The 15,707-nt window shown below is 45.5% G+C and overlaps 1 protein-coding gene across 1 annotated transcript in view; it reads left to right on the top strand.

The window, feature by feature from the left end:
• LOC119185430 (uncharacterized) overlaps positions 1-15,707 on the top strand; it is a 391,205-nt gene that overhangs the window by 330,388 nt on the left and 45,110 nt on the right. The window lies entirely within an intron of this gene.

The following is a 15,707-nucleotide window of genomic DNA, read 5'->3' as shown; positions in this document are numbered from 1 at the left end:
CACTTTTCGGGATCTTCTTGAGAGGCGCCCAAGCAGCGAACGGTTGAGATTGAGGGGGGGGGGGTGATTCTTAAAAGAAAACAAGATAAAAGTGAGCCCTGTAACTGTCTACATCATAGGGCGATACCTAAACAGTGGCTCACGACGGATGAAGGTAAGGAGGTTTTAAAAGGGATAGGGAGGAATAAAGGGATAGTGATAAAAATAGAGGCAGGTACAGAGAGACCCATATAGAAAAATAAGGCGCAGATAGAAAAGATGGACATGGTCGCAATAGTCCGAGGATGGGGCACCACTCAGCGAGAGCTCTTGCCGGTGTCAGGAGGTGGCGTAGGGTGAGTCAGTTAATCAGAGCTGCGCTGTCATCGGAGATCGCGGGGGCACAATCGGTGGGCATGAAATCCAGCGAGTGAGTCCCGAGAGAGAATTGCAAGTGGACGGGGTATGGGGTGCAAGAAGGAGAGAGAGTGACGGCAAGACTTCTGAAGGAGCGACGAAGCACAGCCCCTAACCTCTCCTACACAATATCGCAACGCATGCACCGGTTGCTAGAGGCGACGATAAGCGCGCGCCCCCGCAGCTGTTTCTATGAGAGATGGAGAGAAACCTGTTTGAAATAGGCATTGACGCGAGTGCTAGAAGAACGGTCTGAAGTGAACCTTGGTGTAGCACTTATTGGAATGAACGTTTGTACTAAAAGCTAAGGCACGCGAGGTGGTTTGGGTTTCGCCTAAGTATAATTGCAGGTAAAGACTGTTCGCTCAATGTGTGCTCGAAAGTAGTGAGTGGTAGAAAGGGCCAAGCGAGCGAGATGACACGCGGCGAGTGGTGACAGTCAAAGGAGAGAGCGAGGTTAACGAGCGCACACTGCGAGGAAAGGCGTGATCTACTTGGCGCCGCCCCAAAACCTGCGGCCAGGGGAGGGTGGGGCGCATGAAGGGACAGCGTTAGACAGGCTAGTCAAAGAGCTGCTTCGTATCTAGTAGAAAAGCTACTTTGCAGAGATCCCTCGAGTGAGTACCCTTGGTCTTGCCTGGAGATATTTACCCTTGAGTGAATGTGGGTAGACATATAGTTTACACATTAGGCTGAAAAATACTTTGAACACTTGACCTCTCCCTTTGAACTGTACAGCGTCGTTATTACTTTATCTGGCCCTCTTCGTACCATCTTCTGATCCGTTAGCAATGAGCATCGCTTCTCGGTGTCAACACCAGCTGAGAAAAACAATGACTGTGCGTACAATATTGGTCAATGTGATCTGTCCAAAATGAAATATATGACGTGAAGTAACGGTGTGCCCACTGCGTTGTAATCAGCGAGATGTGGCGTATATTGCTGCGAAATAATGTGTATGCGTAGCAGCGTATACTATCCTACAAACGCTATGCACCTGTAAAATAATATACGCAGCAACGCAACTTCGCACTTTCCTGATGGTGTTGCCTGTGGTTACTACTTCTGCCAGAGAGATTTTTATTGCGTCGGCCTTTGAAAGACCATCTCTTTCCTAACTCTCATGCTGCCTCGTATAGTGAAATTTTAAACTTCTGCTAGGCTCTGTCCTACTGTGCCTTCTACTTTTCTTCAGGCATATTGCGCACTAAAATATCTTCATTTTCAAGTGTGTTGTAGCAACGCGCACAAGCAGCGACCTTGTTAACACGAAATATTGCACGTGTCAGTGCAATTACTCGCATTTCATCACATCCGTATAGGATTTTATTTCGAAACAGTTTCATGCTCTGGCGCTCAAGCATCGTCGTGGCTCCGTTGCTGTATGAACTCTTGCCCCCCAGAAGGCTTAGCTGGATTTATGTTGGAGGCCAAACCGCTACTAAAATAATAAACATTCACGGCAAAATTCATCATATTGTCATGCCATTGGTATGACTTCACTCAGTAATAAGTAAATGATAAGCAATCAATCGAAAGATTCGAAAGATGCATGCCCCAGTGTTAGGTAGTGAACAGATGTGCCGTAACGTATGCCAGTAGAAAATTCGAATTCTGATACGTTGTGTAGCCAAAACACCGGTCGGACTCTGCAAATAGGCATTCCACTTATGAATTCACAACAATACCACCCCGCCACGTTGGCTGGCTAAGATACTCGGTTGCTGACCCGCAGGTCAAGGGATCTAATCTCGGCTGCGGCGGTTGCATTTTCGAAGGAGGCGGAAACGCTGTAAGCCCGTGTGCTCAGATTTGGGTGCACGTCAAAGAACTCCAGGCAGTCGATATTTCCGGAGTCCTCCACTACAGTGTCTCTTATATTCATTGGGTCGTTTTGGGACGTTAAACCCCACATATCAATAAATAAACTTATAACGATACCAATTTTCACAAGATATCGTTATAGCAATGGAAAGCTGCTGCACCGTCAACTTATCTGTGTTTTAATTGGGAATACAATCCACTTACAGCAATACTCGGATGTTTCATTATCGCTTATACGAAGGAATTCTGCCTGTTGAGTGTTCGTACTTATCAACACCTGCCCCCGTCCACAACAATTTCCAGCACCTCTTGGAATTTACGCTATGCGACACCACATAGCGTTGACTAATTGCAAAAAAGCAGACTTTCAAAATCAGCTACAGCTGATTTCGAAAGCATGTTTAACAGAAGCCACCACCGCACTCGCACCATATATGGTGCGGGTGCGGTGGTGGCTTCTGTTAAACATGCAATTTGAAAAAAAAAAAACGCTGAGCCTGTAGTGAGTTTCAGCGTCCAAAGCTTGTGACGTTGCCATACCTTGCCTCTACGGGGCTTGTGGTGATCCCGCGAAAGCATCATAATGTTGAAAGTTTTTGAAAATCAGTCAATTTTGTCATCCTCCTCACCAAGGTTTAGTGGCATACAGGGGCGTTGGCAGAAATGTTTTTCGGGGGAAGGGGGGGGGGGTAAGAAACTGCCACAAGGCTGCAGGGGGGGGCACCCCCATGAAATAGGAATTTTTTGCTCGGAATGTCATGGCGAAAAAAAAAAACTTCAGTGGGGGGGGGGGGAGAAGAGCACGGGCCTGGTGTTCCAGCCCCTGGCAACAGTGTGGGTGGCATATATCCCATCCGATATTGTTCTCTCAAAATAGGCTTCCTTGTCATACCCCAATTTTTATTTCTTGTTGTGTAACCTATAATTAGCAGCAAGCAGTCATAACCAATAAAATTCTCGTAATTTTCGTGTCAATTGTGAGTGTTCTTCTAAGAGACCCCAACCATATATATAAAACCTCAGGGCCCTTCGGAATCTAGTCGTTGTACATGCACGTGCAGGGGTGTCTATTTTCCAACCTTCTCTACTTGGAAACATTTTCTATGTTAAACTCAAGACAGCGTGCTCCGTACATTGGAAGTACGACTGCTGACGTCTCTGGCGATGTCGTGAAAGAAGTCCGAAGCCAGCCGCCTTCCTTGACCGGCCACATAGCCCACGAGGACGTCGATGCCATCGTCGTGCTTCGGTTCTGCTGCGAGAATCGTTGCCGGTGGTCCAAGGAGACGCTGTGACGCCAGATCTAGCAACTTCGAGGTGTCAGCCGTGTCGAGGCATTCGGCCGATGCTGGACCGCATCCAATTGCCTTCTCAACAAGGTAGGCCCGAAATGGAGCGTACCTTTATTGACAGATGAAGAGACTTGGTTAGCTATTTCGTATTGCCCAATTCAAAGTTGCGATACACAAGAAACCAAGATTTTCTTCGGCAAACTCGCTGAACTGTCACCTGTACTTAGTAATTGGGACAATATTTGCAACAATATATGGGGTTTTTGTCGTGCTCCTGGAAGATTCTCCCTTTGTGCAGTGCTATCACTTTATCCCTTCGATATTTCACTGAAAACAATGCAATGCCTATTGATAATCTGGATCCGGGCCCAACTACCTGTGGGCGACAGTTGTCGTGCCACCACTTCCAGTGAGCAAACCCCGAACCTACTGGTGACGTTTATAAAATGAATTTTAATAAAAAATTAGGTGACATGCGAGTCCATGAGGAGAAATAACATCACAGCTGTCATGATTTAAAGTTGCCTCAATGTCTTGTGTAAATCTCTTAAAATTACCAGTTAACCTAAAAGGACGCTTGTGGTGCCGCCGCCACCACCACCACCACCATCATGATCATCATCATCACGATCATCATCATCATCATCATCATCATTTCTTGACCCACGCGCCGCTAATGCTAGCTCGAGCAGCGCGAGAATAGAAGGCGTTTACGCGCCGGGCGTATCAGGTGCTGGCAGCCGCCGCCACTCCGCTTCAGCCCTACGAATTTTCGAGCTTGGCACGGCCTCGTCGGCAGCCTTCACTACGTTGTCTCACATCTCCCCGCTCACTCGCTACAAGCAAGTACAAATGAAACTCCGAAAGTATGGCGTTAGTATCGGGCGCCAAGCTACCACACAACAAGTGCACACCGAGTTTTGTCTATCCATTTTCAAAATGTTAAGCTACCGCCGTTGCTAAGCATTTAATGTACTTGGAATGTTTTTGCAGCTGGCTGTTCAGTGACTATGTCTCACTCACCTTTGCAGCGGTGAACCACCATGAAGAAGGACTCGCTTGATGATGTCGCGAACGTTTTCGCGGTTTGAAAGCACCATCTCTCCAACAGTCCACGCTCCTCCTCCAGCGCCCAGCAAGCTTATCTCGGTAGTGTTGCCGCCAAAATACTTGATGTTGCGCCACGTCCACTTTATTGCAAGCATCTGGTCTGACAGTGACAGCAAAGGCACTTCTTGGGGCTGATCCTCTGTGAAAGGCATCCCCTACAAATTGCTGTTTCCTTTATGCAACCCATTGCAAAAGACGTAGACTCCCTTGGCTTTTACACTTTACCCGATTTTACCTACACATACTTTTTACCATAGTGCAGACTTGCAATATTCTAGTCAGCTCGGTAGTATGATGGGCAAACATGTCCACATTCTGATGGCGGTGTTCTATATTAGCATGAACTTTAGATGCGAAAAGTTTCAGTACGACTATTAATACTCGACTATAAATTCCACGTAATTGAATTTTAGTTCAACAAGTACTAAATCAATGACACGCGTAAACGTTATCAAAAATCTGGAAAAAAAATTTAACTGTGAATATTAGGCCATCACAACGTAGGTGATCGCTTTAGCAACATCTGGGCACCTTCCGAACAGCAAAAGCAGCCAGTTTTCTATGGTGCTTCACGTCTCCCTGACACCAACTCGCACAATCTTTTTCTCACTTTTACAGTGAATCGCACTTAACCCACGAATATAAACACATGATATTAGTTGCCACTCGCAGTACCTTGGCCAAACGAGACATGTCAGGTAGTTTCTTTGGTAGGTCGCATTGCTTCCTTATATTGACGCGTATATCTCCTCATCAGATGAATATAAATCTGTATTTTTTTGGCGTCCTTAGTTAGTTTCCGAATTTCAGCCACAAAACAAAAGCACCTAGCCTTCGGAACCATGCAAGTTCCGGACTTTAGTGAGTTCTCGGTGCTTTTGAATGAAACTTTATTATGCTCCGTGGCTGACGCTCTATTTGTCGATCAAATAACGTTTAATGATTTGCTGTGTTATTTTCAAAGTATCTCACGCTCGACAACAAACGCGCATGCCTCATGTTATGTCTCTTGATGAAGTTTTAAAGTCTAGTTGTGAATATTTGCTTGTGTCGATGTTTTAGATTTCTAGACACTGTTATTGATATAAGAAACGATTTCCCACGAAAGATTTTTCTATGCTGCTGATTAAGAACGTTTCCAATATATGTATTGCAATTCAATAAACACTCTACACTGTGATCGCACCAGCCTTCGAAATTTACAAACATTGTGGTATACTCCTGTTTTTGTGGAAAATTTTGTCCTTCGAGACCTATAAAAACATCTGTTAAAGGTAGCTGACAATATATAGGAAGGCTGATTATACAGTAAAATTGCAGTCAGTGTTCTAACCAATCAAGGCACACAGATCGTTGTCTTTTTATTGTATTTCATGCCGCAATATAAGTATGAACACCCTCCGGACGCTCCCTGGAGTTTTACGGTCCGGGTACAGACTTTTCTCCGGTTACCTTACACTTGCCTATAACTGTCGTTCTCCTCTAGAGGCTCCCCGTGGTTCAGCATCAGAAGTCACATTTCGCGAGTAGGACAAGTTAACTCGAAACAGTTTCTCGCCTACCCTCTCGCACTCTGCGGCACGATAGCGTGATGAGCGAAAGTAGTCAAGTTCATTGAGCTGGATCAGTTCCTCATTTGCTGGGCAACGCAATCGGTAGCGTACCCAGGGGCTGGTAAACGAGGTGCGTGCTTCCTGCCCACGCCCTCCGGAATTATTTTTTGCCATGGCATACACAGAACAAAATGATACTTGACTACATGTGCCCTCCTGGCAGATCAAAGAAATGCCCCCTTCATCCCTCCTCCGAATGAAATTTCGATCCCCTAAACGCAATGCTTGTTCATCTAAAGTACTGTTATGCTTTTGATGAAGAGGCCGTCCACATAACTGATTCTTGACAATCATTATGCTACCTTAGCTGGCTGTCAACGCTCCCTTTTTTTGAGAGCGCAGGGAGGGGGCAGGTGGGGGGACGAAAATGCCACTCTCACAAAAAACAGCTAGCATTAGGGGATCGTTGTTTACCTTTCAATGGCACGGCGAGGGGTCCGAGCCGGAAATTCGGTGCTACGACAACCACGCCACCCAGACTTGCGAGAATAGCACCGTCGTACCAGTCAGCGCCTCCTTGCCCGAAACCCACGCTGAAAAGCACGACAACGACAGGAGCTGAAGCATGGCAAACGTCGTTCGTGTAGTCACATGGTGGGACAGGGCTCCATATATTCAGGTACAGGCAGTCCTCGCTATACCAAGACTTTGGTACTTCTCCAAATATTTGGGGCTTTGGCCACGTGATGTTTGAGCCATTTTCCACCACTTGCATGCACCTGTGCACAGTGCAATATGCGTAGGTTATTACGCGTTCAAATCACCAAACCAGGTTGTGGCTCAACATAGATCATTAGGCAAGAATACGGCCCAAAACTATCAACCACCTCCCCAAAGGAAACCCTGTTGGGATGCGAAGCAGCAGAGATGCGCATGGCATTTATCCGGTTAAAACGGGCGTCAACGCTTGTGCTGGAACAACGGTTTAAAGCCAAACTCAGTGAAGCGTTTACTCGAGTAAACATTTGTTTTATACGCAAAGACATGAGAGGCCGGACGCGTTTCTGAAGACGCTTTCGCTCAGCTTCTTTAGCTCGCGTCTCGTTGGTGTTACCCGCGCGCCGTCTGTATTCACGAACGCGATCAGTGTTCTTGACTCACGCCTCGTTGGTGTCGCTGGTCTTCCACTACCAACGCTTGCGTTTGGCTTCCTTGGCTTGCACCTCGTCGGTGTTGACGTCACCATTTAGGAACGCGATCGGCTTCGCTAACCCTCGCTACACCGGCGTAATCCGGGAAAAGTACGCGACACTAGTGGTAAGCGTGCCGCGACGGCGTCTCGCCCGTCGGTGCAAACGCGCGGCAAGCAGCGGTGCGTTGTCCACATTGTTGGCGCCGCGAGATTCTCGATGTGCGCGCTCGCGGCTTCTTCTCGCTGGCTCGCGGCTTCTTCTCGCAGACTCATGGAGAGAGCTGGTCCGGATGAGAGGATGCCCACGTGAGGAATGGTCGCGAGTGTTGAGAGAGGAGGAGAGAGTGAAGCGAGATAGAGCTGACACGCGGCAACAGCGCGACCTGCCTAGGAGAGAGACGTCACCGGGCACTGCAAAGAGGACGCGAGCTACTTGGCGCCGCTCGTACACCTGCGGCGAGTGGAGTGTTATGGACGGAGGGACAGCGTTACGCAGGCTAGTCAAAGAGCTGTTTCGCCTCTAAAATGTAAACTTGACGATTAGCGACATGGTTGCGTATGTCTCCCACTTGCACTAATTTTCTTTTTTGTAGGTGTTCAGTGATGTCTCTTTTCGAACCCTTTGGTCACGAGAACTACAAACTAAATCCAGTGGTAAGCATGATTCGGACTGAAGTCTAGACCTGATGGATCGCACTGCCACATCGTCGAGCTTTTCGCTACACGCAATTTTAATAATCTGGAAGAAACACTTTAGGGTCAAGATTAGAGTGGCTGCGATGCCAGGAGGGATGATCTCAGTAGACGATAGCAGTTATCGCTTGGTTGCTAACATTTTCAGTTTTCCGTATTTAACGAAACCTAAATTTTTTTGTAGGGGCGGTTTGAAACATCACCGTAATTGCGCAGGCTGTGCACTACAAATATAAACTTAGCTTGTTCTCTAATGATTTTTTTGGAAGGTGATACGAGTGAGTTGATAAGGTGAAAACAAGCTTCTTCATTTTCTCAAAGCTCTATAGAAACCGACTGAAGCGCCGTAGCTAAGAGCAACAGCATGGCTCACGCAGTGAAGCGATGCACACCGCTAAACAAATGAAGCATGAAATGCAGCTACTGAAAGTGGTGCTAACGTAGACTTATCTGGCACAAATACGAATGCCCTGGTGCTCATAAAATTATTCAGAGCCCCGAAATAGGGACTATTCGTTGCCAAAGAGTGCAGGCGAATAAGTAGTGCCAGGGACGGCCAATATGCAGTATCCCTAGAAATCTGGCTTCACTGCCCAGTGCACCTAAATACGTGTTCCCTTGCTCCTAAATATAGCGTTGGGTGTCGTTTAGCGCTTCACAGCTGAGTCTTGCGGATGCGGCCGATGCGGTAAATAAAACGCTCTGTATGCGTGTGTACCCGCGATGGGCAACGCATTAGGGTTCCTTTGAAAGGCTTAATTAGTTCACTAGTCGCGGAATAGGATGCTCCGCCCACCCGTCATAGGTAACACATTAGGTAGCGAAGATCAGAAAGCAGCGTACTACACCTCCACATCCTTCGATAGCGAATGTAAACGGGAACTTGGCACCAGGTAAACAGGAGTAATTAAATATTCCGTGCTCTAATTAAAACTACCAAGCTAATTACCAGAACCAACTCATGAACATCACATTACGCCTTTGTTAAACCACGCTACCTCTAAGTATTACACGAATGCAATTACAAATATTATTAATAATTACCGGTTGCGAACTCTAGTGGAGAGTGCACTTAACATCTATTAGAAAATCTGTGATAAGATTGGTCATATCAAACTATTATATTGAGAGTTCAATTACTCTGGCTAATTATTCAAAGGTTATATACCCAATTTTATTATTGCTAGTTAATCAGGATGGCACCTCAAGGATTGCGCATGCGTACTTGGACGCATCTGGAGTCAACAGTCACGAACGTTTTCTATTCATACTGTCAAATACGCTATTAGGGACCACTAATCAAATTTGCTTAGATAGAAGAAAATATAAGATGTGTATAATAACCGAGAGCTGTACATTCTAAAAGACAAGGCATGAAAAAGGGACCCAAAAAGCCCTGAGGATCTCCCAAATGCTGACCACCTGTTTTTGGCGTTTGTCGTGTCTCGACGTTTTTATTGAGTCTATGTTTGCACGCTCTGGGTTTTACATGACGGGTATATTTTAAAAAAATCGATCAATCGAAGCTCCAGGAACACAGACTTCATGGTGCTCTTCGTATAAGAAAGTGGCTAAACATATCCCCGTCAGTCTTTTGGTAAGTAAGGTGAGTGCATCTTACCGTTTCTTGATATTCGCAAAGCCCTCCGGTTACCCTTTGTTGGAAACCGGTGCAAATGCGCACCACCTTTTCACTGCATTTCAAACACTCACAACAAAAAACGGTCCGAACTGGGGCCACTCTTTCAGGTTTTATCATCAAACGAGGTATTAAAGAAGGCTATAAATATCAGTTCAAATGTTGCTACGATACGTCACATGGACCGCATATTTCATTGAGTGCGTGCCTTGATTTCTACTCGCTTTCTACCTCTTGGCCTAAATGAGCGCCTTGAAAACATTCCTTCAACATACCTGGGAAGGGTCCCGTTTTCCACGTTTACTACAGGGAGCCCCGTGGCTCACTTGCTATTCATGAATAGAGTTTTCTGCACTCATTGTTGAGTTTTCTTTGAGAAACACTTCTCGGACATAATTTGGCTATAGTTCAGGACAACTATCTGAACATAGATTGATTTATATGCAGTATTCTGATATTTAATATGGTGTGGATTCTATCTTTAAAAGTGGCGTAAATAACTCCCTGATTTAGGAGCATGCAGCAGAATACTGCTGCCGCGAGCTTGCGTTGGCTGATGTGTGCCTGTCACAGGTCACTTCCACGTGTGCTAGGCATGACCAACTTTCACTCTGCAGCACATACTATGTTCCAGTTTCACTACTCATTGCATACATGAAACAACTGTAAAAGAAAATAGCCCCCTTACATTTGTTATTATTATCCCTGATAATTTTTTGGTAATTTTAAACCGCGAGATGACAGTGTTACACATGTGAACAACTTTTCATGTCGATATATAAAGACAGTATAACATGTATGCACCACTTTTTTTTCCTCCGAATCAAGGCTGCCCAGTTTTCTAAAGAAAGAAGTGTCAACCATATTAAAAGTCATTGCAACTGTTAATCTCCTCATTTTAACCTTTCATAAAATTTATTTTGAAGGTCGAGCACCGTAAAGGCTTTGAATGTATAACTTTCTTTGAGCATACAAAAATTTTCAAGCTGATGACACTTGTTAGGGGACGCAACATCAACGATAGTGTAACAATGTTCCTTAAGGGCTTGCCTAATTTCGCATTTGTTAGAGCGAGTGCAATTTAGAGTAAACACAGACCGCAGTCACTATACCAGATATCGAAGAATATATGACACACACCGGACGCCTGGGAACTGCGCGACGACATGGTTGAGCCGCCGCCGGTCGGCGGGAAGGGCGCGTTGAAACCTGGCGGGCTTCGAGGCGTACGGTAGGCCCAGATAGTGAAACACGTTGTTTTCCAGTACCCAGCGCAGTTCCCCGCTGACGAGTCCCATTTCGGTACGTACGCGAACGATGGTGCCCGTGCTCAATGCGTAGACCACGAAGTACGCGAACAGCGTCAAGAAGAGCGCGAACAAGGCAGCGTACATCACTTGGCACACTTTCTCCGCACGTTCGCTGCACATGGAAACAAAATGAACGACCTTGGACCCATGCGTAAAAACACTACAATTACACTCCTTGTAATAACTAGATTTTTATTTCTCAATCGGCACTAGAGGACCCTTAACACTCCAACCTCCTACGGTGGTGAGGCGGGGGCGGCACAAAATGCACACGTGTTAGAAAAAGTTTAATGGCAAATAACAGAACAACTTTCCCTTCCCTCTCCTGATATAGTCGCTGCTTGACTAACTAATCAAACTGCTGTCTATGGGAATGTTCCCACTGTAAATTTACCGCTTCTTATTGGTAACGAATATATGACCTATATTATTAAAAACAAGGCACTTATCTCTAACAAGGGTTCTAACACGTTGTTGTTGGACATTCATGACCAAATATTTCTTGCGCAAATTTTATGAACGAAGAAAGAAACAGACACAGGCGGATGCAATGTTACCACTGAATTTATTATCATGGTGACTCATCTAGATATACGTGTGCGACAAAACTAAAACTAATCACTTCCCTAAACTAACCGCTTCCGAAACTAACCACTTCCCTAAATGTAAGGCCCCTTCAAGAAGGGCCATTTTCTTCTCTGTCAACCAAACTAACGTCATGCTCACGCAACTGCTCGCATGAAGTTGCATTTCAGCAGGCTCCACAACCTCACGTGTGCGTTGATTCTCGTCATGGAAAACAACAGTGCACCGCTTACACATTGCCTTGTACTCGTCTATTAGGAAATGCAGGGCCAGTGTTGAAATGATTGACAGATATGTGGTGATGACACGTTGACGTGCTCAAGGCAAGGGTGGATTTCATTAGGATAATATGATTTCACTGTATGCTACCAGACCCGCTAGACTTAAAGCCACTATATTCAACAGTATACCACACGATAGAATGCCACAAACAAAGTAATATAAACCGCTAATATAGACTAGTTATATAGGCCAGACGAAAGTACGTAAAGGGTTACTAAAGTAAATATGAGGACCGTCTCCCCGAAGGGAATTATGATGGGACGCGAAGCAGCAGTGGCGCGCACGCCGTTGACCCGGCTGATACGGGCGTCGACGCTGGTGCTGGAAAAAGGGTTTGAAGTGAAACTAGCTGTAGCGTTTACTCGAGCAAACGTTTGTTTGATACGCAAAGACACGGGAGGCGGGACGCATTGAAGGCGCTTCCGCACGGCTTGCTTGGCTCGGGTCTCATCACTGTTACCAGCGCGCTGTTTGTATTATCGAACTCGATCGGTGTTCTTGACTCGTGCACCTTGTCAGGGTCGCTGGCCTTTCACCGCCGACTGCCGACGCTTGCGTTCGGCCTCCCTGGCTCGTGCCTCGTCGGTGTTGAAGTCGTCATTTGCGAACTCAATCCGCTTCACTAACCCTCTCAACGCCGGCGACAGCCAAGAGAGGTACGCGCCCACTGGCGAGAACCATGCGCGACGGCATCGCGCCTGTCGGCACGATCGTGCGGCAAGCAGCGGCGTGCTTTTCACGTTGTCAACGCCGCGAGAGGCTCGCGGCTTTATCTTGCCGACAGACGCAGAGAGGGAGCGCGGACGAGATGATGGCCGGTTCGATGCTCACCGGACCGGCTACGCGGCGGTGCGATCCGATGATCGTGAACCGTCATGAAATGTCACCAATCCGGCTGCCGCCTCGTGGCGCCGCACGCCATGTTGCGCGGAAAATTGCAACATCTGTCTCGCGCTTTACACAGCATAGTCGAAGAACTGCTTCGCATAAAAAAACAATCTTTCACCTATTAGTAAACTACAATTTCCCGATCCCGAAAACATCCCTCTTACCGCGACATGACACTTGGTAAGAAAGAAAACGCGCGAAAACCAAAAATGCGGGTAGAGACGCCGCTTTGTGATTCCCGCACCAGTCACCACGATGTAAAATATTTCGAAGCAGTCAAGTGGGTAATACGTACCTCTCAGTCGATAAACATGGAGTAAGTTGTCATCTGTGGGTGGCAGATACTTAGCGTACCAGGTTTCATAAAAGTTTGATCAAGCCAATGTCCCGAATATAAGAAATAGGTGGTCTAAATTTTCAGAGCCCTCCACTATTGCGTCTCTTATAATAATATGGTCGTTCTGGGACGGTACACTCATTATATAAATCAATTTAAATTTGTTCATTCCGAAATTCGTGGCGTCATGCGCGGGGATTTAGGCACCAAGTTTAAAAATGAAACTTCAACCTTGAATTACTTGCGGTTGTGAAACCTATGACATTCGGGTTTTTAAATTGCAGTGTATAAATCTAAACAAAGTCATTATTTCCCTCAGTATTCATGAAAGGCATTGTAAATATCAAACAAACGGCATTTGCATGAAATTTTGTATTGGCATGAAATTTTGCTATGTGTGTTTAAATAAATATAACACTGTTTAAAACTGTCGAACACAAATACTAGATCGCTCCTTTTAGAAAAATAGAGAGAGCGAGTCTTAATCACTAGAGTTGCCATATAAGCAAGAAATTCGTTTTCGGGAATTCACGACATACCAATACATTCATAACAGTAAGTACAATTGGAATAGTATATATGTATATGTTGTTGAAATATGGTAGTCTTACGAGTATTCACAAGAGAACATTGAAATTCTTTTGAAGTCTCTTGCACGGACAATCAACCACAGAAGTTTACGAATCACCGATCCCATGCCAAACTGCCTGTCCGTGCCACCTAGCGGTGCGTCATCTACTGCTGACCACGGCACAAGGCCAGAAACAGATATTGTTATTCACAGGTCTTCCAATTGTATACTGTGGCGCAGCGCATCGTTAGCAGGTTTCACGCGAAGTGCTGATCTGCCGTATGACTGGCACCTTAATACTTTGATAGCAGGATCATAGCTATCATGGCGTGCCTCGCTAGTTCCGTTAGCCAGGTGTCACTACATCACAATGATTGCGACAGATAACTGCATTACTCAGAGACTGCTGTCCAAGGAGATTCACGCTGAGGCGGATGTCAAAGAGCACGAGGTGTTGAAAAGCTCAATATGAAAGTTATCATTGCCGCATCAGAAACAGACAAGCCGCAGATTAAGGGAGGGATACATCTCTTGCACTTCGGTGCTGTCGATGGCCGCCGACGTAGGGCGAATGGCGCGAATTAGCTTTTAGCTACACGCTCCCGTGTTCCGTGAACTGTTTTCATTTTCTGTACAAGCAATGACGGTTGTGTCAATGTGAAAGAAGCAGTTTCAGCGGAACCGACTGCCGTGTTCTGCAGGCTACAGTGGCGCCAACTTTCACTTACCGGTGCTAAGAATGAGCAGCTGTAGGAAAAAGTGAATTTCCCAAATCAATACGTACGGTGCTTAGACAGCAGTAAGCAAATTGCCCGCAGAAATTCACCTTGTATTTTCCTCTAGTTTTTGTTTTAACTACGAAAACTCTGGCTTCATGAAATGCACACGCACAATGTTTGCGATGCGGGTGACTTCTTAACTTCCAAGTCCAGCTATTGAAATTAATGGTGGCACATATATAGGCTAATGCGTGCACACTTACCGCTCGTATATTCGAATCAGGTAACTCACTCCACGGGACTTGTCTTCAGATTCTCCCCACATCCTGCATTAGTAAAGCACAAAACATCCCTTTGTCACTGTCTCCCGAAACAAGAATTGTCACTGTTTCAATAGAACGTGCGCATTGTCCCAAATGCAGAGAGTTCCTCTTGGTTAGAATGCCTAGGAGCACGTACTTATTTACTTACGAGATATGACATAAGAATTTCACAAAAATTTTCGTCAACAAGTCTTTTTTCCGGTATGAAAAGCTCTGTCTGTTTCCTACAAAAATGATTTCCATGAATGCGAGGAGCAGCCACGGCTTAGATGTTATGGTCGTTGAGAGAGTAATATGATGACACCTCTTAAGTAGACGTAAGCCACATTAGGCCTCTTAAGTGGCTTGAATTCATCGCAACAAACACTTCCATCCGTCTCATTTCCTTCGATGTTTAGAAAATATTGCTTCCGATAATAGGTCGTTACTTTTCTCTGCATAATTATTTTTTCCACTAATGAAATCACCACTTTATATTGAAAATATTTCACAAAACATGCCAAAACCAGTGACTATTTTCTATGGAACATTGCATGCCCTATATCACCAATTGTCAGGAACCGCTTTTCAGGCACAGTACAAGATGACGTCGATATGTAACACTGTGAGTACGACCCCAAAGGGCATATATTTTTGTTCTCTCAGACGCATACTTAGGCTGAAAGAAATGATGTCAGTATGGATTCCAAATCCCTGGCTGCGATGTGTCAACTGAAATTATAGCTTTATGATGGCACGGCGAAATTCACAGTATAATTAAGATGGTCTTTAACTTCAACTCGTGGACTGAAGTGCATCTTTTTGCTGCATAGTCGATTCTGCAGGAGTGGATGGCTATTTGCGTAAAACTAAAAAATAAACATGGACAATAACGAAGAGAACACTGACAGGCGCACACCAGCGAGTGCAGTTTATATCAGAAAAAACACACATATGAAGTAAAGGCAAAGACATGCGGTTAAGATTACAAGTCGCCGGTTAAATAATGTATTT

The sequence above is a fragment of the Rhipicephalus microplus genome, chromosome 3, assembly GCF_043290135.1.
Source record: "Rhipicephalus microplus isolate Deutch F79 chromosome 3, USDA_Rmic, whole genome shotgun sequence".
In the NCBI taxonomy this organism is placed as follows: domain Eukaryota; kingdom Metazoa; phylum Arthropoda; class Arachnida; order Ixodida; family Ixodidae; genus Rhipicephalus; species Rhipicephalus microplus.
Note: the sequence above shows the minus strand (reverse complement) of the source record. Positions and strands in the feature narration are given on the sequence as shown.